Below are 27,360 nucleotides of genomic sequence, written 5' to 3' on the forward strand. Positions count from 1 at the left end.
TTCTTTCATTCTGCTACAGATAACTCACAAGGATATCGGAACATTTTGATTCTGGAAATGTCAGATATGGGATAAAAAACAACAACAAGTGATTATATTTTGAGGATTATCCGGAACACCATCTGGATTCGGGACTTTTATTAGCCATAAGTGGGCATGTCCTGGTGCAGGTCTGAGTGCTTTTCCTCTTATTATCGCTGTCCTTAGCAGTAATGTCCTGCAGGGTTGAATGTATGGACCTAAGAACCCGGCCAAGTATTGAATTGGACGCGAATTGTCGGGGATGATACTGTACCAAATTCAGTTTTTAAATGACCACAAAAATAATCTTCCATCTGGTGCCAATGAACAATGGAAGAAGGAATGTTCCTATTAGTTACAGTGGTGTGAGGCAAACACGGCTATTTTTAGCTCATAACTACTCTTTTACTACCATATTGAACAATTGACTAATGGATAATAACATATATTATTAGACACTCTACTAATTATAATCTGATTTTTAAACTTTTACACAAAGTAAAGATGTCAATGATAGCTAAACATAATTACAGAATCACAATTGGGGCGGCATAGCTCGGTTGGTAGAGTGGCCGTGCCAGTAACTTGAGGGTTGCAGGTTCGATTCCCGCTTCTGCCATCCTAGTCACTGCCGTTGTGTCCTTGGGCAAGACACATTACCCACCTGCCCCCCAGTGCCACCCACACTGGTTTAAAATGTAACTTAGATATTGGGTTTCACTATGTAAAGCGCTTTGAGTCACTAGAGAAAAGCGCTATATAAATATAATTCACAATTCACTTCACAATCTATTCTAGTGAGTGAATGTAAGTATTAATGTAGGCCCTGTGATGAGGTGGCGACCTTTCCAGGGTGTAGCCCGCCTTCCGCCCGATTGTAGCTGAGATAGGCACCAGAGCCCCCCTGTGACCCCAAAGGAAATAAGCGGTAGACAATGGATGGATGGACAATCTATTCTATGTTCCCATTCTATTCTCCTTATAACTTATTCCCATTAACCTATGCTATTTATAACCTAGTCCTATTTCAATGATTATTTACATACTGTTGTTCTTGGCTGAATCTAGGACCTAAGTTTTTTGCCATCTCGTGTATGGAAAGGAAAATTCTTTGAATTCTTCCATCCATCATTTTCGTCTTTTCTGTACACGGCGCTCGGTGGAAAAGGTTAGGACATCCCTGATGTAAAGCCTCATAAGGTTTGATGCGTCTACATCAGGGCTGTCCAAAGTTTAAAATGGCCCCGCGGCTGGTTTTTGATTGGGTTTGGTTCCACAGACGTCACAGTTTAGAATTATAACACAAATTATAACTATATATATATATATGTATATATATATATATATATATATATATATATATATATATATATATATATATATATATATATACCTGCCTTCACTCATATATGAACTTGAAGTGCTATCCCATTACTTCAGCTTCGACTCTTCTGGGAAGGCTGTCCACAAGGTTGCAGAGTGTTTTTATATTAATTTTTGACCATTCTTCCAAATGTGCATTGGTGAGGTCACACCCTATCTGGCATAACACTGTGAAAATCCAGTACAAAGTGGATCTAACATTATAGTTTGAGAGTCCAGTCCATAGTGGATCTAACATAATAGTTTGAGAGTCCAGTCCATAGTGGATCTAACATAATAGTTTGAGAGTCCAGTCCATAAAGGATCTAGTTAATAGTGTGAGAGTCCAGTCCATAGTGGAGCTAACATAATAGTGAGAGATTCTAGTCCATAGTGGACCTAACATAATAGTGAGAGTCCAGTCCATAGTGGATCTAATATTATAGTGAGAGTCTAGTCCATAGTGGATCTAACATAATAGTGAGAGAGTCCAGTCCATTGTGGATCTAACATAATAATCAATCAATCAATCAATGATTATTTATATAGCCTTAAATCACTAGTGTCTCAAAGGGCTGCACAAACCACAACACAAACCACAACAACATCCTCAGTAGTGCCCACATAAGGGTAAGGAAAATTCACACCCAGTGGGACGTCGGTGACAATGATGACTATGAGAAACTTTGGAGAGGACTGCATATGTGGGGAACCCCCCCCAGGGGACCGAAAGCAATGGATTTCGAGCGGGTCTAACATGATACTGTGAAAGTTCAATCCATAGTGGATCCAACACAGCTGTGAGAGTCCAGTCCAAAGTGGATCCAACACAGAAGCGAGAGTCCCGTCCATAGTGGAGCCAACAGGAAACCATCCCAAGCGGAGGTGGATCAGAAGCGCAGAGATGTCTCCAGCCGATACACAGGCGAGCGGTCCAACTTAGGTCCCGACTCTGGACGAGTGGTCCATCCTGGGTCCCGACTCTGGACAGCCAGTCCTTCATCCATGGCCACCGGACCGGACCCCCTCCACAAGGGAGAGTGGGACAGAGGAGAAAAAAACAAAAGAAACGGCAGATCAACTGGTCTAAAAAGGGAGTCTATTTAAAGGCCAGAGTATACAAATGAGTTTTAAGTTGAGACTTAAATGTTTTTACTAAGGTAGCATCTCGAACTGTTACCGGGAGGGCATTCCAGAGTACTGGAGCCCGAATGGAAAACGTTTTATAGCCCGCAGACTTTTTTTTGGCTCTGGGAATAGCTAATAAGCCGGAGTCCTTTGAACGCAGATTTCTTGCTGGGACATATGGTACAATACAATCGGCAAGATAGGATGGAGCTAGATCGTGTAGTATTTTATACGTAAGTAGTAAAACCTTAAAGTCACATCTTAAGTGCACAGGAAGCCAGTGCAGGTGAGCCAGTACAGGCGTAATGTGAGCAAACTTTCTGGTTCTTGTCAAAAGTCTAGCAGCCGCATTTTGTACCAACTGTAATCTTTTAATGCTAGACATGGGGAGACCCGAAAATAATACGTTACAGTAATCGAGGCGAGACGTAACAAACGCATGGATAATGATCTCAGCGTCTTTAGTGGACAGAATGGAGTGAATTTTAGCGATATTACGGAGATGAAAGAAGGCCGTTTTAGTAACGCTTTTAATGTGTGACTCAAAGGAGAGAGTTGGGTCGAAGATAATACCCAGATTCTTTACCGTGTCGCCTTGGTTAATTGTTTGGTTGTCAAATGTTAAAGTTGTATTATTAAATAGAGGTCAGTGTCTAGCAGGACCGATAATCAGCATTTCCGTTTTTTTGGCGTTGAGTTGCAAAAAGTTAGCGGACATCCATTGTTTAATTTCATTAGGACACGCCTCCAGCTGACTACAATCCGGCGTGTTGGTCAGCTTTAGGGGCATGTAGAGTTGGGTGTCATCAGCATAACAGTGAAAGCTAACACCGTATTTGCGTATGATGTCACCTAGCGGCAGCATGTAGATGCTGAAGAGTGCAGGGCCAAGGACCGAACCCTGGGGAACTCCACACGTTACCTTAACGTAGTCCGAGGTCACATTGTTATGGGAGACACACTGCATCCTATCAGTAAGATAAGAGTTAAACCAAGACAGGGCTAAGTCTGACATACCAATTTGTTTTTTTTATACGCTCTAATAAAATATTATGATCGACTGTGTGGTATGCGGCTCCAAGATCGAGGAGCAGCAATATAGATGACGCATCAGAACCAATCGTTAGCAATAGATCATTAGTTATTTTTGCGAGGCCTGTCTCCATAGATTGATTTGCCCTGAAACCGGCTTGAAAGGTTTCACATAGATTGTTAGACGCTAAGTGTTCATTTAGCTGCTCTGCAACAATTTTTTCGAGGATTTTTGAAATAAAGGGAAGGTGAGACACTCCTCAGTAGTTTACCATGAGGTCAGGATCGAGGTTAGACCTGACAAGATGTGCCCTATGGTCCAGAAATACAGTACATGTATTATTTTGACTTTATTTAATGTACACAATTGATCCAAGTGGCCCGTGCATCCTTCTATGTTTGGACAGCCCTGCTCTATGGAGAACCTGCTCAGTGGCCTAGTGGTTAGAATGTCTGCCCTGAGATGGGTAGGTTGTGAGTTCAAACCCCGGCCGAGTCATACCAAAGATTTTAAAAATGGGAGCCATTACCTCCCTGCTTGGCACTCAGCATCAAGGCTTGGAATTGGGGGTTATATCACCAAAAATAATTCCCGGGCGCGGCCACCGCTGCTGCTCACTGCTCCCCTCACCACCCAGGGGGTGAACACGGGGATGGGTCAAATGCAGAGGACATTTTTCACCACACCTAGTATGTGTGTGACAACCATTGAATAGAATAGAATAGATCAGGGGTAGGGAACCTATGGCTCTCGAGCCAGACGTGGCTCTTTTGACGACTGCATCCGGCTCTCAGATAAATCTTAGCCGACATTACTTAATACGATAAATAATAAATAATTATGGTGGTAATCAGTGTTAAAAATAACGTTTAAAATATAAAACATTCTCATGCATTTTAATCCATCCATCCGTTTTCTACCGCACCTGTTGAAGAAGTGGCGGTCCGCTCCCTGTATGATCAGTGCCAGAGCTTGGTCCGCATTGCCGGCAGTAAGTCGGACACGTTTCCAGTGAGGGTTGGACTCCGCCAAGGCTGTCCTTTGTCACCGATTCTGTTCATAACTTTTATGGACAGAATTTCTAGGCGCAGTCAAGGCGTTGAGGGGTTCCGGTTTGGTGACCGCAGGATTAGGTCTCTGCTTTTTGCAGATGATCTGGTCCTGATGGCTTCATCTGACCGGGATCTTCAGCTCTCACTGGATCAGTTTGCAGCCGAGTGTGAAGCGACCGGAATGAGAATCAGCACATCCAAGTCGGAGTCCATGGTTCTTGCCCGGAAAAGGGTGGAGTGCCATCTCCGGGTTGGGGAGGAGACCCTGCCCCAAGTTGAGGAGTTCAAGTACCTAGGAGTCTTGTTCACGAGTGGGGGAAGAGTGGATCGTGAGATCGACAGGCGGATCGGTGCGGCGTCTTCAGTAATGCGGACGCTGTACCGATCCGTTGTGGTGAGGAAGGAGCTGAGCCGGAAGGCAAAGCTCTCAATTTACCGGTCGATCTACGTTCCCATCCTCACCTATGGTCATGAGCTTTGGGTCATGACCGAAAGGATAAGATCACGGATACAAGCGGCCCAAATGAGTTTCCTCCGTCGTGTGGCGGGTCTCTCCCTTAGAGATAGGGTGAGAAGCTCTGCCATCGGGGAGGAACTCAAAGTAAAGCCGCTGCTCCTCCACATCGAGAGGAGCCAGATGAGGTGGTTCGGGCATCTGGTCAAGATGCCACCCGAACGCCTCCCTAGGGAGGTGTTTAGAGCACGTCCAACCGGTAGGAAGCCACGGGGAAGACCCAGGACACGTTGGGAAGACTATGTCTCCCGGCTGGCCTGGGAACGCCTCGGGATCCCCCGGGAAGAGCTAGACGAAGTGGCTGGGGAAAGGGAAGTCTGGGTTTCCCTGCTTAGGCTGTTGCCCCCGCGACCCGACCTTGGATAAGCGGAAGAAGATGGATGGATGGTTAGCTGCAGTTTAACAATGTTATTAAAAAGAATAAGAGACTTATTATACAAAAAAATGTTGGTCTTACTTAAAAAATGCTCTCATTTATTTGTATTCACTGTTAAAAATATGATATGGCTCTCACGGAAATACATTTTAAAATATTTAGCTTTCATGGCTCTCTTGGCCAAAAAGGTTCCCGACCCCTGGAATAGATCTTTACTGTCATTGTACAACTAAATTGTAAGCAAAAATTATTTTTGTGTAAATTCATAATAACACATAAAAACATAGATAGATAAAAATACCTAGCTCACATGCACAGATATTATTGCTACTTTAACTTTAACTTCAACTTAATATAAATCCACTTGTATGAAAGAGTGGAAAGAATGCATGATCATATTTGTGTTTCGGGATTTATTGGTATCCTGCGAGAGTGTATGCAAATGCCAGACATCCGAGCGCGTCATCCTCAGCCTAACCCAAATCGGAGTTGCGCAGGCCGCCGGCAGGTGATTTTTCGAGGGATGTGCTGGAATTTGCATCATTCCCTTTGCATCGAATAAATGTTACCCTCGCTGAAAACGCCGGCCTCAAAATCTCCTCTCGCACGGCTCCGGTTGGCATGGTGGCTTGTGCCCTCCCAGCACACCCTCTGGGCTGGCACATGGTGGGGGCGGGGGCTGTGTGAAAGGAGAACAAGACGTGGGGATGCCAAGATGGCCGCACAGCTCAGCGTGCCTTTGAGCACCGCTTTCAAAAAAAGAAAAAAAAAGGCACGCCACCCATTAAAAAGTACATCTCTGTGAACCACTGTGAGGAAACTGCATCTTGCAACGGCAGCCAGTGGCAATATCCCAGAATGATTCCTCAGTGAATCTTTTATCTCTGGAAATGATGGGGGGGAGAGGCAGTACTACCGTGGGACGATTATATAAATTACTGTAAAAGAATTGATTGGCAGACAGACATTCAGATGTGTTGGGAATCAGCAAAGGCAGAGACAAGCGAGAAGAGGGGGGGTGTCGTGTGTTTGTGTGCGTGTGTGTGTATGCATGTGTGTGTGTGTGTGTGTTGACCTAATTCCGTGCAAATGGCTGCTCCACACAAATGCTGGAGCTCCACTAGACGTTGAAACGCTGAGGGCCGGGCCGCGCATGCTATGGTCCATGCACACGTCATCTATCCAGATACGTTCCCTAATGATAGTGCCACTTTCTTCACTCCCGCTACTTCGAGTACAGAGTGACGGAAAAAACAAGTTGACATGATATGTTGAGCTGTGTTTCATTGTTGTCCATTAAAACCGTTTAAAGTACGTGAAAATGCCGTCTGAAGGTCACAAAATGCCACATTCTTGTCAGGGTTATTTGATGACGAACCCCAAGATGCAGAGATGGAGGCAGGCATGGAGTGAGCAAACATGATTTTAATATAAAATACTACAACTAGAACAAACAGAGGGTACAAACAAAAAGCACGCACATGGGCGGATATAACAAACTAAGGGCTATGAACAAACTAATCGGAAGCAGGGAACAAAAAACAGTAAGCTACAAAACAACTACCAAATATAGCTTACCGCTACGCTGCATTCACAGGACCAGTAGGAATGACAAGTAGAAAATGACATTGACACGACAATACAAACGATCCAGCACTGACTGGAGGAGCAAAGCAGGTAAAATAGGAGCTGGCTGATTGACATCAGGTGTGACCAGATGCCAATCAGCCGCAGCTGAGTGAAAACAGGACACAGGGAGACAGACAGGAAGCAGAACAAAATAAGAGCACTATGCGTCCCAAAGTCACCAGCCTTGGCGTCACTATAGACAGCGATTTTAAACTAGACAAACAAGTCAATGGCGTTTTAAAATCGTGTTTTTATCACCTTCGTCTTTTAGTAAAGGTTAAACCGTTTTTATCTTTTAACCTTTTTGAACAAGTCGTGCATGCTTTTATTTCAAGTGGCCTGGACTACTGCAATGCACTTTATGCTGGCATTAGCCAAAAAGCTCTGTCCCGGTTGCAGTTAGTCCAGAACGCGGCAGCAGGACTTTTAACAGGGGCCAGGAAACGCCAGCAGATAACCCCAATTCTTCAGAGTTTGCACTGGCTCCCTGTTCATTTTAGAATTGATTTTAAAACATTGCTGTTTGTTTTTAAATCTTTACATGGACTGGCACCTCAATATATCTCGGACCTCATCCAAATTTACATTCCTGCGCGCGCTCTGAGGTCCGAGAGCCAGTTCCAGCTCGTGGTGCCCAAGACCAGACTTAAGACCAGGGGAGACCGAGCCTTCTCTGTGGTCGGCCCTAAGCTCTGGAACACTCTGCCCCTCCATGTTCAAACTGCTTCCACAGTGGAGTGTTTTAAGTCTCGTCTTAAGACCCACTTTTATTCTTTGGCTTTTAACACTACGTGAGTTGTGTGGTCCTCTGTTGTCCTCTGTGTTTTTTATACACTTTGATTTCTATTTTACGGTTTTAATTGATTTTACCCTTTAAAATAGTTTTTAATCATATTTGTTTTTATATTGTTTTATTGGTTTTATATTTATTTATTTTTTGTTTTTATTCAGTCATTGGTGGAGCATAATATATATATATATACTTTTTTTATTTTATTTTATTTATTTTTTATTTTTATTTTTTTTTTACAATTGTTTTTAACATGGCTGTGCAGCACTTTGGAAACGTTATTGTTGTTTAAATGTGCTATATAAATAAAGTGGATTGGATTGGATTGGACTAGACAGGAAATACTAAACACACTGAGGAGGAACAAGACAGGAAGCTGACAAAATAAGATTGATTGATTGATTGATTGATACTTTTATTAGTAGATTGCACAGTACAGTACATATTCCGTACAATTGACCACTAAATGGTAACACCCCAATAAGTTTTTCAACTTGTTTAAGTCGGGGTCCACGTTAATCAATTCATGGTAAGAGCACTTGACAGGAACTAAAAGACAGGAAATACTAAACACAGAGGAAACAAACAAATGCAGAGGAAAAAACTAAAACGTAGTCAAACTGTCAGAGGAAACCCTGACAATTCTGTCTGTAGATTCGGGGTCGGATGATGTCACTGGAGGAACGCTTCTGCACTCCGACCAATATCATCAGATCAGTCTAGTCTTGTCCTGATACCAATATTTTGATACTTTTCGGTGCTTTTCTATATAAAGGGCACCACAAAAATGGCATTATTGGCTTTATTTTAATGAAAAATGTTAGGGTGCATGAAATATGTTTATTATTGTAATTTAGTCCTTAAATAAAATAGTGAGCATACTAGACAACTTGTCTTTTAGTAGTAAGTAAACAAACAAAGACTCCTAATTAGTCTGCTGACGTATGCAGTAACATATTGTGTCATTTATACACCTATTAATTTGTACACATTATGAGGGACAAACTGTAAAAATGGATTATTAATCTACTTGTTCATTTACTGTTAATATCTGCTTATTTTCTGTTTGAACTTCTGCTAAAATGTAATAATCACTTATTCTTCTCTTCTTTGAGTCTGCGCGATCTGCAAACTGATTCCACGCAAACTGCAAAACGAGTCAGTTCGCGTGGTCTGCGAACAGACTCAGTCTGTGCGATCTGCGACCATAGTCTCCCCACGCTTTCCTAGACCATAGTTTGTCCGTGCAGTCCGAGACCATAGTCAGTCTGCTTGGCCCGTGACCAGAATCAGTCTGTGCGAGCCGCAGTACGGAGTGAGTCTGCGCTATCCGCGACCATAGTCTGTATGCGCTGTCCGAGACCATAGTCAGTCTGCATGGTCCGCGACTAGAATCAGTCTATGCGAGCAGCAAACAGTCAGTCCGCGCAGTCCTCTACCAGAATCAGCCAGAAGCACACAGCAAGCACTCAGAGAGTCCGTGCGGTCTGCAAAGCGAATCCACGCAACCTGCAAAACGAGTGAGTTAGCGCAACCTGCAAAACAAGTCTGTTAGCATGGTCTGCGAACAGACTCGGTCTGTGCGATCCACGGTACAGAGTGAGTCCGCGCTCTGCGACCATAGTCTGTCCCCTGGTCCGATACCATAGTCAGTCTGCATGGCCCGCGACCAGAATCAGTCTGTGCGAGCCGCAGTACGGAGTGAGTCTGCGCTATCCGCGACCATAGTCTGTGTGCGCGGTACGAGACCATAGTCAGTCTGCATGGCCCGCGACCAGAATCAGTCTGTGCGATCCGCGGTACAGAGTGAGTCCGCGCTCTGCGACCATAGTCTGTCCCCTGGTCCGAGACCATAGTCAGTCTGCATGGCCCGCGACCAGAATCAGTCTGTGCGAGCCGCAGTACGGAGTGAGTCGGCGCGATCCGCGACCATAGTCTTTGTGCGCGGTCCGAGACAATAGTCAGTCTGCATGGTCCGCGACTAGAATCAGTCTGTGCGAGCAGCAAACAGTCAGTCCATGCAGTCCTCTACCAGAATCAGTCAGTAGCACACAGCAAGCACTCAGAGAGTCCGTGCGGTCTGCAAAGCGAATCCACGCAACCTGCAAAACGAGTGAGTTAGCGCGACCTGCAAAACAAGTCTGTTAGCATGGTCTGCGAACAGACTCGGTCTGTGCGATCCGCGGTACAGAGTGAGTCCGCGCTCTGCAACCATATGGTCCGATGACATAGTCCGTCTGCATAGCCCAAGACCAGAATCAGTCTGTAAGAGCAGCAAACAGTCAGTCCGCTACCAGAATCAGTCCGTACGAGCCGCAAAAAGAGTCAGTTTGCGCAGGCGGCAAACGTGTTTTTTTTTTATGTGCGCTGATTTTAGCATTGTTTTGTCGCCGTATCACTGATTCATAATTGCCGTATAGACCAGTGGTTCTCAATTGGGGGTACGCGTACCCCCAATTGAGAACCTGGGGGTACTTGAAGGTATGCCAAGGGGTACGTGAGATTTTTCAAAAATATTCTAAAAATAGCAACAATTCAAAAATATTTTATAAATGGATTTACTGAATAATACTTCAACAAAATATGAATGTAAGATAATAAACTGTGAAAAGAAAGGCAACAATGCAATATTCAGTGTTGACAGCTAGATTTTTTTGTGGACATGTTCCATAAATATTGATGTTAAAGATTTATTTTTTTGTTAAGAAATGTTTAGAATTAAGTTCATGAATCCAGATGGATCTCTATTACAATCCCCAAAGAGGGCACTTTAAGTTGATGATTAATTCTATGTGGAGAAATATTTAGATTAGATTAAATAGTACTTTATTTATTCCGTCAGGAGAGTTCCTTCAGGAAAATTACAATTTTCAGCACAATCCCATTCAAGATCAGACAAACATTAAAGGGAGACAGAACAGGATCGCTGACGGGTCTGCCGGCTTCCAGCGCCCCTTACAAAAAAAGATGAGATACAGGTAAACAAGGGGGGAGAAAAAAATAGAAGATTAAAATAAAATAAAAAAATCGGTCTTAGCCTGGGCCCTGGAGAGGGGGTGCAGACTGAGGCCAAGGGAAAAAAACAACAACTCATAGCCATAGTACACATCCCTCTTACATGTGTGTAAGAGGGAAACATCAAACATCAAAGAACACATAGGACATTAAAGACATTAAAGCAGCAGATACAACCAGACACTTCTACATACAGCTATGAATAAAAAGTAAAAGAAACATATCCACTGTGGTGGCCTCTGCGGTGTTCCACGCCATCGTCCGCTGGGGTAGAGGGAGGATGGCCAGAGACAGGAGCAGACCCAACAAAGCAACCAAGACAGCCGACTCCACTCTCGGCCAGTGTCCAGTCCGCATGGTTGAGCGATGATACGTCCAAGGAGACTGAGGTGTCCGACACCTGCTCACCCAGCCAAGACACCGCGAAGCCTCTTGTCCCAGCGCTCAGTGCTAGCTCCGCAGCCCTGTCCCCTCATCCGCATCTCCTCCAGTCCCTCCAAAGCGACTCCGGTGTGGCAGAGACCCAGCAGCTGGTCTCCATGGCCAAGAGGCTCCCGGGAGGCGGATCCAGAAGTCCACAAAAAAAGCACCACAGAGGTCACGAAAGTGACACCCCTTGTCACTCAGTCCCAAAGGGTCCCGGACCAAAAGGCAAAAAAATATAATAAGACATGAAAACAAGAGGGAAACACAAAAGGATGATACAAGAGCACAGAGCTCCTGCCTAAAGCAGCCACTACAGCAGCGCCATCTTGGAATTATTCATAATTGAATCACTTGTTTATTTTTCAACACGTTTTTAGTTGTTTTTATATCTTTTATTCCAAATAGTTCAAGAAAGACCACTACAAATGAGCAATATTTGGCACTGTTATACAATTTAATAAATCGGAAACTGATGACATAGTGCTGTATTTTACTTCTTTATCTCTTTTTTTCAACCAAAAATGCTTTGCTCTGAATAGGGGGTACTTGAATTAAAAAAAATGTTCACAGGGGGTACGTCACTGAAAAAAGGTTGAGAACCACTGCACTTAGGCCACCGAGTCGGTTCCCTTCATTTAGAAAAGTACCGGCACTAACATGTTGGTCTCGGGACAACCTCTAGTCCACGTTGACACACTGTTTATCGTTCGGAAGCGTGGAAAAGACAACCTGATGGATCATCACGCAATGTGAGCGCAGCACAGTTGACTGAGAACGCGGCGACGGGGGATTCGAACTCCCGGCGTGTGTCCAAAACCACCCAGGAAGGTCAAAATGCACCTCTGGGAGCATATTTTGCACTGTTTTACAATTTAATGGATTGGAAACTGATGACATAGTGCTGTATTTTACTTCTTTATCTCTTTTTTTCCAACCAAAAATGCTTTGCTCTGATTAGGGGGTACTTGAATTAAAAAAAATGTTCACAGGGGGTACGTCACTGAAAAAAGGTTGAGAACCACTGGTATAGACAAACGGAGGAACACAAAGAAGCGCAAGCACAAACCGAGTCCCGGCAAGTGCCAACCTTGACCACATGAGCCCGAACAGAGTAGTTTTTATGTGCGCTGGTCTTGGCGTATTGAGACATCCAAACCAACAACATTAGACGGTGAGCTCACAATGAGAGTTTCTATGTGCGCTGATTTTTGTACTGTTGTGACATAGGGCTGGGCAATATGGACTTTTATTAATATGTGGATATGTTTAGGCCATGTGACGATATACCATATATATGTGGATATTTTGCCTTAGCCTTGAATGAACACTTGATGCATATAATCACAGCAGTATGATGATTCTATGTGTCTACATTCAAACATTCTTCTTCATACTGCATTAATATATGCTACCTTTAAACTTTCATGCAGAGAGGGAACTCACAACTAAAAGTGTATTTATTAAACAGTTATTAAGCAGTGGCTCAAACATTCATGTCATTTCCAAACAGCAAGTGCAAGATTGTCAGAGACATTTTAAAACAAGCCATGAGTGCACTTTTGTGCATGATGTCACTAAGATGACATATCAAAACAACACTAAATTAAAGTGCACTTTTTGTACAGAACGCCACTACATAGGTTTAAAACAAATAAAGTGAGGTTTAAAACAAATAAAGTGCGCTTTTGTGCATGATGTCACACAAGATATTTCAATAAGTGTCAAATGAAAATGAGCTGCATAATAGGAAATTAAATAGTGTATGTCCTTCGCTATGTGGTAGGTTCCTGCGGACGTTATCTCCTTCTGTTGTTGACTATTTTTTCATGTGGTGTTGATGGGGAAATGGTTACTAGAGCATTTTGTGCGTGTGGCACTAGTCGGAGATGTTGACATGCAGACTTTCAAGCACTCCTTATTATAAATAAATAAATAAATGGGTTGTACTTGTATAGCGCTTTTCTACCTTCAAGGTACTCAAAGTGCTTTGACACTACTTCCACATTTACCCATTCACACACACTTTCACACACTGATGGGGGGAGCTGCCATGCAAGGCGCTAACCAGCACCCATCAGGAGCAAGGGTGAAAGTGTCTTGCTCAGGACACAACGGATGTGACGATGTTGGTACTTGGTGGGGATTGAACCAGGGACCCTCGGGTTGCGCACGGCCACTCTTCCGCCGCGCCGTCCCATCTAGCGGGTGACTTTTAAAACGATGCTACAGATTAGCAGTAATGCTACTTATTGTAGCAACGCTTTTGCCGCATACCTGACATATTACGGTTGTCTGTTCAACATCTTTCCGCTTGAAGCCAAACCACCGCCAGACAATGGACCCTGTACTGTTTTTCTTGGGAATTAATTATTCCTCCAGTTACCAGATTCGCACCTCCTTTCGCTCATATTACCACTCGCACAACTCCGCTAGCACCACAGCTAACATTAGCCATGCCGCTACCTCTCTGTTCTGCGAGGGCGTATGACGTTGCACGCGCGACAGTATCTCACGTATGTAAGAAGGTGCGCTTGTTTTATGTCTTTGTGAGAAGGAGAGACAAGAAAGAGTGAGAAGCGTGTAATGCCCGCATATAGAACGTATACTCCAATATCACGATATAGTCATTTTCTGTATCGTACAGGCACAAACCCACGATATATCGAGTATATTCCATATATCACCCAGCCTTATTGTGACGCCAACATTTGAGGACCAGCGCCAATTGTGCCCAAACACACACATCTAGAAGTACACCAAGTGGAGCCAAACAGTCCTAACCTGGATCAGCACTCAGTTGAACACCTTGACACATACACTTTTACTCATTGGCCCAAATTTAGTCATTAGGAATCATGCATTATTAAGCAAGAAATGAAAGAAAATGTCAAAAACCAGGCTAAATCAGGACATACTATTATCATAGATTAGGTTTTGTGAAGAAAATCCCTTACGTCGACTGTCATTGCAGGTGTTCCTAGTATTATGGCCTCTGGAGGAGATAGTCCAGGGGTCGGGAACCTTTTTGGCTGAGAGAGCCATGAAAGCCAAATATTTCAAAATGTATTTCCGTGAGAGCCATATCATATTTTTTAACACTCAATTACAACTAAATGCGCGCATTTTTAAGTAAGACCAACATTTTTAAAGTATAAAAAGTCTCTTATTCTTTTTCATAACATTGTTATTCTGAAGCTAACCAATAATAAATAAAATGTCATGTCTGTTGATCATGTTTTTGTTTGGCCATGTGCTGTTTGTCTTTTGGACTCTTTAGGTTCCTGTTTTTTTCCACTCCCTTGTCTGGTTTCCTTGGTTACTCATTTTGTCCACCTGTCTCTTGTGGACAAAATGCCCGCTCAACAGCTTCCCTAGCACTAATCACAGGCAGTATTTGAGCTTGTCTTTGCCAGTCAGTCGCCCTGGCGTCAATGTGATCTTTTCTTGCTCTGTGCTGACTTGTTTCATGCCTTGCCATAGTTTCATGCTTCATGCCTTGCCAAGTAAGTTTTGTTTGATTTATGTTCATTGTCTGTTTATGCGTTAGCTTTCTTCCTTAGCCCAAGTTGTGCCTCCGCTGTGAGCGATTTTTGTTTGTATCTTTTTTTAGTTTAAATTAAGTCATGTTTTTACCTAAATGCCATGTCCCGAGTAGTCCGTCTGCCTTCCTGGGAGAACGACCCCGCAGCAAGCTGCGCCCCCCCCCCCAATTGTGACATAAAATACTTCTTAACATTAATGCGACTTCTTGAACAGTTGCGGTAGGAAACGGATGGATGGATTTAAATGCATGAGAATGTTTTATATTTTGAACGTTATTTTTAGCACTGTGAATTCCAGCGGAATTATTCATAATTATCGTGTCAAGCAATGTCAGCTAAGATGTATCTGAGAGCCAGATGCAGTCATCAAAAGAGCCACATCTGGCTCTAGAGCCATAGGTTCCCTACCCCTGAGATAGTCTATTGAACTTGACAAAAGTGTAGCCCTACGTTCCCCATATTGAGTCCAGCATTCGAGGCTCCTGCCGTGAAGCGTGCACGCTGCAGTATTCTAATTGCATTCCTCCCCAGCAGCCATAAAAGGTGTTTTATTGCTATTGTTAAAGGCGGACGTCGGAGCCCAGGGCTGCAGAGTCGCCTCCGGCCTGCTGAGGACAAAACCTGATGAATCGTAATTGCACCGTATTCAAATTTGACACATTTAATGACGCCGAATATCGCCGGCTAACGTCTGCTTGGCGGCGGTTGAAGGTATTTGTTGAGGTGGGAAGAGCGGCGGCTTGTTAAAAACTGATCCTGGTGCATAAGTGGGCCACGAATGACAAGTGAACAACTGTCCAAGGCCAGGATGCTCAAAAAGAGGTTTCCTTTTTAAAGCTTTTACCAAGTGCTCACACATTACCTTCAGGAAATATTCTACAAGGGAACCGCTGCACAAATAAGTGAATTATATTCATATATAGCGCTTTTCTCTAGTGACTCAAAGCGCTTTACATAGTGAAACCCAATATCGAAGTTCCATTTAAACCAATGTGGGTGGCACTGGGAGCAGGCGGGCAAAGTGTCTTGCCCAAGGACACAACGGCAGTGACTAGGATGGCCAAAGCGGGAAACGAACCTGGAACCATCAAGTTGCTGGCACGGCCGCTCTACCAAACGAGCTATACCGAGCTATAATAAAGCTACAAAAACACTAATTTCTCAACCAGTTTGCTTGTCGCAATAGAGGTCTTTCTCTGAGGCAGGTCCTGAGGTGTCGGGATGTGACCACCTGTGATCTGAGCCTTCTCTGTTGGGGCTGATGGCAAGTGTTTATTCTTCATTTTGGCCTTGGCCATGTTGTAATTGCCAGAATCAAAATACTTTAGTACTTGCAGCTTGGTAGTTGACTTCCAGTGCTTGTGTTTGCTAACTCGGACAACAAAATGATGATAAATCCGATTGTTTCGATCGTTAATGAGTTTCATTTAGTGCGAAACCTTCCTTTGTCTTTTACGCAAAAAGACAAAGAAGAAGTGAGACACAGCGATGGTCATGTGCTACTTCGTGATGTAAGCAATGTCTTCTGCAAAAGATATAATAAAAAAAATGCCAAATGTTAGTTTTTTTTATGCTTTTATGCATGTCAGCGGTTCAAACTCACGACTCTGGAGGCAGATTTTCACTTTCACATTAGGGATTGTGCAACCATTTGGCATTAGAAGCTGCATTTTTGGCAGCAAAGCTTTCTTAAAGGGGAACATTATCACCAAACGCCTTTCTGTTTATCGGTCTTTTAGCGATGACGTCAGAATGTGACGTCATCGAGGTAACACTCCCGCCATATTCATTTTCACATTACAAACACCGGGTCTCAGCTCTGTTATTTTCCGTTTTTTCGACTATTTTTTGGAACCTAGGAGACATCATGCCTCGTTGGTGTGTTGTCGGAGGGTGTAACAACACTAACAGGGAGGGATTCAAGTTGCACCACTGGCAAGAAATCTGCCGCCAGACCCCCATTGAATGTACCAAAGTGTCTTCACATTTGACCGGCGACGCTGAGACAGACATGGCACAGAGATGTATAGATAACCTGCAGATGCATTTGCAACAATTAAGTCAACGAAATCACAAAGATGAGTTTTGTTGATGTTGTTGACTTATGTGCTAATCAGACATATTTGGTCACGGCATGACTGCCAGCTAATCGATGCTAACATGCTACGCTAATCGATGCTAACATGCTATTTACGCTAGCTGTATGTACATTTGAAACTAGATACCCACATTTAATGCGAAACAAACACTTACCAATCGACGGATTTAAGTTGCTCCAGTGTCACAAGATGCGAAAGTCCTGATCGTTTGGTCCGCACATTTTACCGGCGATGCTAATGAGGCAGCCATGCTATGGGCCACTTCATTGGGTACACCCACGCTATGGCCGAATAGCGTCAAGAGCTATTCGCTCAATAGCTTCAATTTCTTCTTCAATTTCATTTTCACTATCTGCCTCCATACTCCGACCATCTGTTTCAATACATGCGTAATCTGTTGAATCGCTTAAGCCGCTGAAATCCGAGTCTGAATCTGAGCTAATGTCGCTATATCTTGCTGTGGTAACCGCCATGTTGTTTGTATTGGCAGCCCTGTATGACGTCACAGGGGAATGGATAGTGGTTTCGAAGATAGCGAAAATAAAGCACTTTAAAGCTTTATTTAGGGATATTCCGGGACCGGTAAAATTTTGAAAAAAAACTTAAAAAAATACAAGAAGCCACTGGGAACTGATTTTTATTGTTTTTAACCATTTTGAAATTGTGATAATGTTCCCCTTTAAAGATGTTCATCCATCCATCCATCCATTTTCTACCGCTTATTCCCTTTCGGGGTCGCGGGGGGCGCTGGCGCCTATCTCAGCAGTTCTTCTCAAATAGTGGGTCTGGCCCCCCCGGCTTTATCAGTATCATGCTTCAAACGCCGCTTGGAAAAGCTGTGCACTACAAAACGTGCTCATTGTAGCCATTAATCATGACTTCTAAAGTTAAAGTACCTCTAGGTGTGGCAAAATTATTATCTGCTTTTGACCCATCACTAGTGAACAGCCCCTGGGAGGTGAGGGGAGCAGTGAGCAGCAGCGGTGGCCGCACCCGGGAATAATTTTTGGTGATATAACCCCCAATTCCAACCCTTGATGCTGAGTGCCAAGCAGGGAGCTAATGGCTACCATTTTTATAGTCCTTGGTATGACTCGGCCAGGGTTTGAACTCACAACTTACCCATCTCAGGGCGGACACTCTGACGTAAGCAATGACTGTTGCAAAAAGCCAAATAAAATACCAAGTAGTTACAGGATCATACATTGGTCTTATTCAAAGTCCTCATGTGTCCAGGGACGTATTTCCTGACGAGGTTAAAAACAAAAGAAGATCTGATGACAAAAAATATTGACATAATTATAGTAGTATCGACTATATACGCTCCTGTACTTGGTATCATTACAGTGGATGTTAGGTGGCGATCCACCAACGGCGTTTGTTACCATTGTGACGCCGGTGAGCACGGTGTGTAGTGAAGCATGTTTAACTATTCCTCGTCCTCCAGTGATAATGCTTCTTGTAAGAAACGTAATTTATTCGTCGCCATAGAGGTGAGGATTAGTGATTTAGAAGTAGCTGCAACACACCTCTTCCTGAGGCGTTTCAGTGTTGTAACTTCACCTTTATCTTTTAATTTTTACACCAAAATGCGTCCATTTTTCCTTTTTTGTCAACACACTGCGTCTGCTTGTAAGTATTCTGTGTGTGTGCGCTGCCCAACATGCTCCTCTGCTCGTAAAACCAGCAATGTCACAACGTGACAGAAAAAAAATAAAAAAGGGGGGCGGGGAACAGTACTTTTTAGAGGCGGTATAGTACCGAATATGATTCATTAGTATTGCAGTACTGATACTAGTAGCGTACAACCCTACACTCTCAAGATAATAAAATTTCAATTATTATTCATTATGATTCTGAATCAATTTTTTTTTTTAAATTGAGGATTCTGGTTTTGGAAAGACCATTGTGGCCATCGCCACTCTTTATGTCGTTGTGGCTTGTGCAGCCCTTTGAGACACTCGCGATTTAGGGCTATGTCAGTAAACATTGATTGATGATTGATTGATTGATTGATTATGTCAGCAGCCAAAGGAAGATTTTTGTAACTTCTTAGAAAAAAAAATTCATAATTTATATACAGTATTGCAGAACTTGTGCTGAATCGGTGGTCAATTCTGAGAATCAGAAAGTAATTTATTAGTGGGTCGTTGGAAGATTCTGTTCTGCACGAGCAGAATGTCCTCGCTCTTTTGTCCATGTGACTGCTTATGCCAGTTTTTTTCAACCTTTTTTGAGCCAAGGCACATTTTTTTCATTGAAAAAATCCTGAGGCACACCACATGCACAAATCATTAAAACAATTCAACTCGGTTGACAGTAAAAAGTGGATGTCGCCATTGTTGTATTTGAATTTAAAACATGGGTGTCAAACTCTGGCCCGTGGGCCAAATTTGGCCCGCCGTGTAATTTCATTTGGTCCTTGAGGCGATATCAAATTAACATTAGAGCTGGCCCGCCAGGATTATACAGCGGCAGTACCGCTGTAACACCGCATTCACCGCTTATACTCATACTTGCCAACCCTCCTGATTTTCTCGGGCGACTCCCGAAGTTCAGTGCCCCTCCCGAAAATCTCCCGGGCAACCATTCTCCCGAATTTCTCCCCGGACAACAATATTGCGGTCGTGCCTTAAAGGCAATGCCTTTAGCGTTCTCCACAACCTGTCTTTACGTCCGCTTTTCCTCTATACATACAGCGTGCCGGCCAAGTCACATTATATATGCGGCTTGTACACACACACACACACACGCACACACAAGTGATTGCAAGGCATATTTGATCAACAGCCATACAGGTCACACTGAGGGTGGCCGTATAAACAACTTTAACACTGTTACAAAAATGCGCCACACCAAACAAGAATGACAAACACAATTCAGGAGAACAACCGCACCGAAACAGGACATGAACACAACAGAAAAAATACCCAGACCCCCTTGCAGCACTAACTCTTCCGGGACGCTACAATATCCACCCACGCTACCACCAAACCCCGCCACCTCCCAACCCCGACCACCTCATTATTTTATTTTCAAATGTATTAGCTAGTGGAAAAAGTTAATGTTGATATTTACATTAGAAGGCTGCAAATAGAAAAGAGGCCTTACATTTTTTATTTAAATTTTATTTCTGTGATGTTTTTTCGTTTGTTTTTTTAAAGTTGATTTTGCACTATTAGGTTATATAAGCCTTGTTTAAGCAAATCAGTGTAACAAACTGAGCAATAATTAACGTTTTATTCATTCACTTTCTTTTGCTACTTCAAGGCTTGAATCTTTGATTCATTCCTTGTTATTTTACTTTCAAATCTATTATTGGTCTGTGGAAAAAGTTTATTTTGATATTTACCTCAGAAGGCTGCAAATAAGAAAGAGGCATTCAATTTTTATTTAAATTTAATTTGATATGCCATTGATATTTTTTAAATATTGTTACTATTATTTGAAACTCAATTTTTAATGTCACTAGAAAGTTATATAAGCCTTGCTTGTTCAATATTCAATGCAAAAGTTGTTTGGGTCCCTATTAAAAGGTTCATTTGTTCAACCTTGGCCCGCGGCTTTATTCGGTTTAAAATTTTGGCCCACTCTGTATTTGAGTTTGACACCCCTGCTTTAAAGCATAAGCAAGCATGCATTACTATAGCTCTTGTCTCAAGGTAGGTGTACTGTCACCACCTGTCACATCACATCCTGAGTTATTTTCCCTTTTTTGCTCTATTCCTGTGTGTAGTCTTTTACTTCTTGCCTTGCACTCCTATTTTTTTTTGTATTTTCCTGTAGCAGTTTCATGTCTTCCTTTGTGCGATACTTCCCGCATTTACTTTGTTTCAGCAATCAAAAATATTTCAGTTCTGTGGACGCTTTACTTCTTTGTGGGGACATTGTTGATTGTCATGTCTTGTACGGATGCACTTTGTGGATGCCATCTGCTCCCCACGCTGTAAGTCTTTGCTGTCGTCGAGAATTTTGTGTTTTCTTTACTCTGCAGCCAGTTCCGGTTTAGTTTCGATTTGCATTGCCACGCCTCAGCTTCAATGCCTTTTCTTTTTTGGTTGAGGCAGAAGATAACTTATTACCTGCACGCTGCTTCCCGCTGTCGGCCGACATCTACAAAGCAATTAGCTACCTGCTGCCACCTACTGATATTGAAGAGTATTACACCAATCTCTAGGCAGCACCAACACTCAACTTTATTTACGGATTATAATTACTTGTGTGCAAAAAATATTTTAACCCAATTAGGTGGAATGACTTCATCTCCCACGGCACACCAGACTGTATTTCACGGCACAGTGGTTGAAAAACACCGGCTTATGCTTTCCAAAACACACGTCTGTTTTTGAAGCCGCGAGGTGTCCTTTATCTGCAGATGGCTGATTAGCATTTCCAAATCTTCCGTCAAACCCAGGAATGATTGGGGAATGCTCGGAATTCGGCTGGCGGCTTTATCTGGCCACGCGATCATCCTTTTCCTTTTTGCGTCTTCACCAGCGAGTCGAGTTGTATTCCCCCGGTCGCAGCGTGCGGGCGTGGACGCGCATACGCAACAGCAGATTGCCTCTCCCGTATCGCCTCGTTCCAAACACAAACACACTCTTTATGGAGCCACCTCAGTCTCCTTGCGATATCACTCCCCCGATCAGCTTGAAATTCCCCCGGCAGCAGTGGCTAATGAGTCATCATTCACTCTGGCAAGAGGCCACACAGCTCCTGTCCTATAATGTCATTATAGCACCTACTGCTTCAAATTATACTCGATCAATAGGTCCTGTTTATCTGCTGGGGGCCCGCATGCTTCTCCACCTCATGTGGACACATCCTGTCTCCTTTCAGGCCTGGGGGCCGGGGGGGTTGTAGAGGCAACGCCAAGGCAGGTATCGCCAATAGTTGGATAATTCAATGGACTCCCAGACTGTCTCAATGAAAAGCCTATTGGTATGCAGCGCAGCGTCCCACAAGAATGAGGGGAATGTCCATGACTCACTTTTAAGGTAGTGATGGGCGATACCACTGATAGAAGTCACATTCATGCAAATTAGGGTTGCACGGTATACCGCTACTAGTATAGTATCGCCGTACTAATGAATCAAAAACACTACTCTACTTGGAAAGTACCGATTCTGTCTATCTTGTCCTGGCCCTGCAATGAGGTGGCGACTTGTCCTCCCGAATGCGGCTGAGATAGGCTCCAGCAACCCCCGCGATGCCGAAAGGGACAAGCGGTAGAAAATGGATGGGTTCCCAATTTTATTTTATTTTTTTTAACGGGAATGACAGCGTGTTGTCACGTCATTGCTTTTTTTTTTTTTTTACGAGCAGGGGAGCATGTTCGGCAGCGCACGCACACAGAGTACTTACAAGCAGACTTTAGATCGGGGGCCACATGGAGAAAAATATACTCCCAAGTGGGCCAGACTGGTAAAATCACGGCACACTAACTTAAAAATAAGGACAACTTCAGATTGTTTTCTTTGTTTAAAAACGGAACAAAAACATCTAAAATTGTACAAATTATAAAGTTTTTTTTGTTTTGTTTTTATACACTTACATAGTAGGATAGTATTCTATCTTTATTTTTGAATTATTTAGACTTTTCGAATAAATTATGTGATAATCAACTCATTGGGGGTAATTTTCAATCTATCAAGATAAAAAAAATATTATCAACCTCAAATTACAGAATGTTGTTTATGTAGTTTGCTCATTTTCCTCGACTGGTGCACGAACGTGTGTTTTTTTGTGTTTTTTTACATAGATAATCTACAAAGACACAAAGAATTGCTATTGCGACATCTAGTGGACGCATTTAGAACAGCAGTTGTACGGTATACCGCTACTAGTATAGTATCGCCGTACTAATGAATCGAAAACACTACTCTACTTGAAAAGTACCGATTCTGTCTATCTTGTACTGGCCCTGCGATGAGGTGGCGACTTGTCCGCCCGAACGCGGCTGAGATAGGCTCCAGCAACCCCCGCGATGCCGAAAGGGACAAGCGGTAGAAAATGGGATCTATTTTAGGCCCCCTCCTGTTCGCCCCTTATCTCCTCCCTCTTGGAGATATTTTTAAGAGACATGGAGTGTTTTATCACTTTTATGCAGATGACTGCCAAATTTATATGCCGATTTCAAAAAGCCACGGCCCCCTGACACCCCTTCTTAACTGTCTATGCGACGTCAAGGCTTGGTTAGCCAAGAATTTTTTAATAATGAATGAGGGAAAAACGGAAATTTTAGTTTTTGGTCCGGCCCTCACTGACTTGGGACCATCGCAAAATGATGTGCGTCCCAAAGTCACCAGCCTTGGCGTCACTGTAGACAGCGATTTTAAACTAGATAAACAAGTCAATGGCGTTTTAAAATCGTGTTTTTATCACCTTCGTCTTTTAGTAAAGCTTAAACCGTTTTTATCTTTTAACCTTTTTGAACAAGTCGTGCATGCTTTTATTTCAAGTCGCCTGGACTACTGCAATGCACTTTATGCTGGCATTAGCCAAAAAGCTCTCTCCCGGTTGCAGTTAGTCCAGAACGCGGCAGCAGGACTTTTACCAGGGGCCAGGAAACGCCAGCATATAACCCCAATTCTTCAGAGTTTGCACTGGCTCCCTGTTCATTTTAGAATTGATTTTAAAACATTGTGGTTTGTTTTTAAATCTTTACATGGACTGGCCCCTCATCCAAATTTACATTCCTGCGCGCGCTCTGAGGTCCGAGAGCCAGTTCCAGCTCGTGGTGCCCAAGACCAGACTTAAGACCAGGGGAGACCGGGCCTTCTCTGTGGTCGGCCATAAGCTCTGGAACACTCTGCCCCTCCATGTTCAAACTGCTTCCACAGTGGAGTGTTTTAAGTCTCGTCTTAAGACCCACTTTTATTCTTTGGCTTTTAACACTACATGAGTTGTGTGGTCCTCTGTGTTTTTTATACACTTTGATTTTTATTTTACTGTTTTAATTGATTTTCCCCTTTAAAATAGTTTTTAATCATATTTGTTTTTATATTGTTTTTATTGGTTTTATATTTATTTATTTTTTGTTTTTATTCAGTCATTGGTGGAGCATAATATATATATATATTTTTTTTTTTTTACAATTGTTTTTAACATGGCTGTGCAGCACTTTGGAAACATTATTGTTGTTTAAATGTGCTATATAAATAAAGTGGATTGGATTGGATTGGGTTCCCAATTTTATTTTATTTTTTTTAACGGGAATGACAGCGTGTTGTCACGTCATTGCTTTTTTTTTTTACGAGCAGGGGAGCATGTTCGGCAGCGCATGCACACAGAGTACTTACAAGCAGACACAGTGTCAAACTCACTTTAGATCTGGGGCCGCATGTAGAAAAATATAATCCCAAGTGGGCCAGACTGGTAAAATCACGGCACAATAACTTAAAAATAAGGACAACTTCAGATTGTTTTCTTTGTTTAAAAATGGAACAAAAACATCTAAAATTGTACAAATCATAAAGGTTTTTTTGTTTTGTTTTTTTACACTTACATAGTAGGATAGTATTCTATCTTTATTTTGAATTATTTAGACTTTTCGAATAAATTATGTGATAATCAACTCATTGGAGTTAATTTTCAATCAAGATAAAAAAATATTATCAACCTCAAATTACAGAATGTTGTTTATGTAGTTTGCTCATTTTCCTCGATTGGTGCACGAACATGTGTTTTTTTTGTGTTTTTTTACATAGATAATCTACAAAGACACAAAGAATTGCTATTGCGACATCTAGTGGACACATTTAGAACAGCAGTTTCTTTCATTAAAAAATGTCTGCTCATTTTTTTTACTGAGAAAACTCCTGCGAGCCGGATAAAACTTGTTCGCGGACCTGATCCGGCCCACGGGCCGTACGTTTGACACCACTGGTGTAGACAGAAAAGGGAGAACGGGCGCATTTTGGTGTAAAAAGTTAATATGAAGGTCAAGTTATAACACCGAAACACCCTCAGGAAGAGGTGCTTTAAAACATGGCTAACTAGTTAGCAGCTAACATCCATCCACAGTGTTTTAGCTACTTCTGAATCGCTAATCCTGGCCTCCATGGTGACAAATAAAGTAAGTTTCTTACAAGTAAAGAGGAGGAATAGCTAAACATGCTTCACAACACACCTTAGGACATGGGTGTCAAACTCTGGCCCGCGGGCCAAATGTGGCCCGCCGTGTAATTTCATTTGGCCCTTGAGGTAATATCAAATTAAGATTAGAGCTGGCTCGCCAGTATTATACAGGGGTGATTTCTCTGTAACACTGCATTCACTGCTGATACTCATACTTGCCAACCGTCATGATTTTTCCGGGAGACTTCCAAAGTTCAGTACCCCTCCCGAAAATCTCCCGGGGCAACCATTCTTCCGAATTTCTCCCAATTTCCACCGGGACAACAATATGCCTTGAGGGCACTGCCTTTAGCGTCCTCTACAGCCTGTCTTCATGTCCGCTTTTCCGCCATACAAACAACGTGTCGGCCCAGTCACATAATATATGCGGCTTTAACACACACAAGTGAATGCAAGGCATACTTGGTCAACAGCCATAAGGGTCACACTGAGGGTGGCCATATAAACAACTTTAACACTTTTACAAATATGCGCCACACTGTGAAGCCACACCAAACAAGAATGACAAACACATTTCGGGAGAACATCCGCACCGTAGCACAACATAAACACAACAGAAGAAATACCCAGAATCCCTTGCAGCACTAACTCTTCCGGGACGCTACAATAGACATCCCCGCTACCACCAAACCCTGCTCCCCCCTCGCAATTTTTATTTAAATTTTATTTTATATGCCATTGATATTTTTTAATCATTATTATTATAATTTGAAACACAATTTTGCATGTCACTATAAAGTTATATAAGCCTCGCTTGTTTAATATTCAATGCAAAACTTGTTTGGGTCCCTATTAAAAGGTTAATTTGTTCAACATTGGCCCGCGGCTTTGTTCAGTTTTAAATTTTGGCCCACTCTGTATTTGAGTTTGACACCCCTGCCTTAGGAGGATACGATAGCTCACTGCTATCAAGCTAACAAAAGATAGCACTGCTGAATGTAAACAAACATCTACATATTTTTTTTTTTTTTTTTTTTTTTACATTTTCCTCTTTTAAAAATTGTACTATGTTTATAAACCCAGTAAATATGTCCCTGAACACATGAGGACTTTGAATATGACCAATGTATGATCTTGTATATCTTCCTGTGACTATTTGGTATCGGATCGATACCTAAATGTGTGTTATCATCCAAAACTAATGTCAAGTATCAAAGAAGAGAAGAATAAGTGATTATTACATTTTAACAGAAGTGTAGCACATTTAAAAAAAGAAAATAAGCAGATATCAACAGTAAATAAACAAGTCAATTAATAATTAATTTTTACAGTTTGTCCCTCATACTGTGTAGAAAATAATAGGTGTATAAATGACACAATATGTTACTGCATATGTCAGCAGACTAATTAGGAGTCTTTGTTTGTTTACTTACTACTAAAAGACAAGTTGTCTAGTATGTTCAACATTTTATTTAAGGACTAAATTCCAATAATAAACATATTTTTCATGTACCCTAACATTTTTTGTTCTAATAAAGACAATGCTGCCTTTTTTTGTGGTCCCCTTTATTTATAAAAGTACCGAAAAGTATCGAAATACATACTGGTATCGGGACAACACAAGTGTGTGTGTATGTGAAACATCCACAAGGATAGACTTCCATTGCCTAAAAGTATCAATAGTGACAAAATACCGCTACCAAAATATTGCTATTGGTACAACACTACAAGCTGGTATCAGCGATACTGATACTTGGTGCAAATATACTTAATGTGTCTGCTAAAATGTTTAAAGTTGTGTATTTTCAAAAAATGACATTCCTTGTACAGGGTGTACACCGCCTTCCGCCCAAATGCAGCTGAGATAGGCTCCAGTGACCCCCAATGGGACAAGCGGTAGGAAATGGATGGATGGAAAAATGGTGTAGGAAAAAAGAGCAGAAAATTGCAATGTAATGAGAAAAAGATGCAATATTAAAAGTAATAATTAATAATAAAACAATTAGTCACCTATAATGCAAAGTGTTGTCCTCAAATATATATATATATATATATATATATAATTTTTGACTTTCTTTTTTAAATAAAAAATATATCAAAATACGTCCCCATACTTAACTTTTCAGTATGTGGCCCTTGGTTTAAACATCCCTGGTTTAAAATATTCGAAGCTCCCAAAATAGAAAATTAAATATACTTAAAATATAAAGTTACTTAATAAAATAAATAATACTATCTCATGAATTACGTTTAAAAATGACAACAACACTGCTAAATGTGTAACTGAAAATGAT

At 42.2% G+C, this 27,360-nt stretch overlaps 1 long non-coding RNA gene across 1 annotated transcript in view; it reads left to right on the forward strand.

The window, feature by feature from the left end:
- LOC133540048 (uncharacterized) overlaps positions 1 to 27,360 on the forward strand; it is a 119,753-nt gene that overhangs the window by 58,157 nt on the left and 34,236 nt on the right. The window lies entirely within an intron of this gene.

Source organism: Nerophis ophidion, linkage group LG21 (genome assembly GCF_033978795.1).
Source record: "Nerophis ophidion isolate RoL-2023_Sa linkage group LG21, RoL_Noph_v1.0, whole genome shotgun sequence".
Classification (NCBI taxonomy): Eukaryota; Metazoa; Chordata; class Actinopteri; order Syngnathiformes; family Syngnathidae; genus Nerophis; species Nerophis ophidion.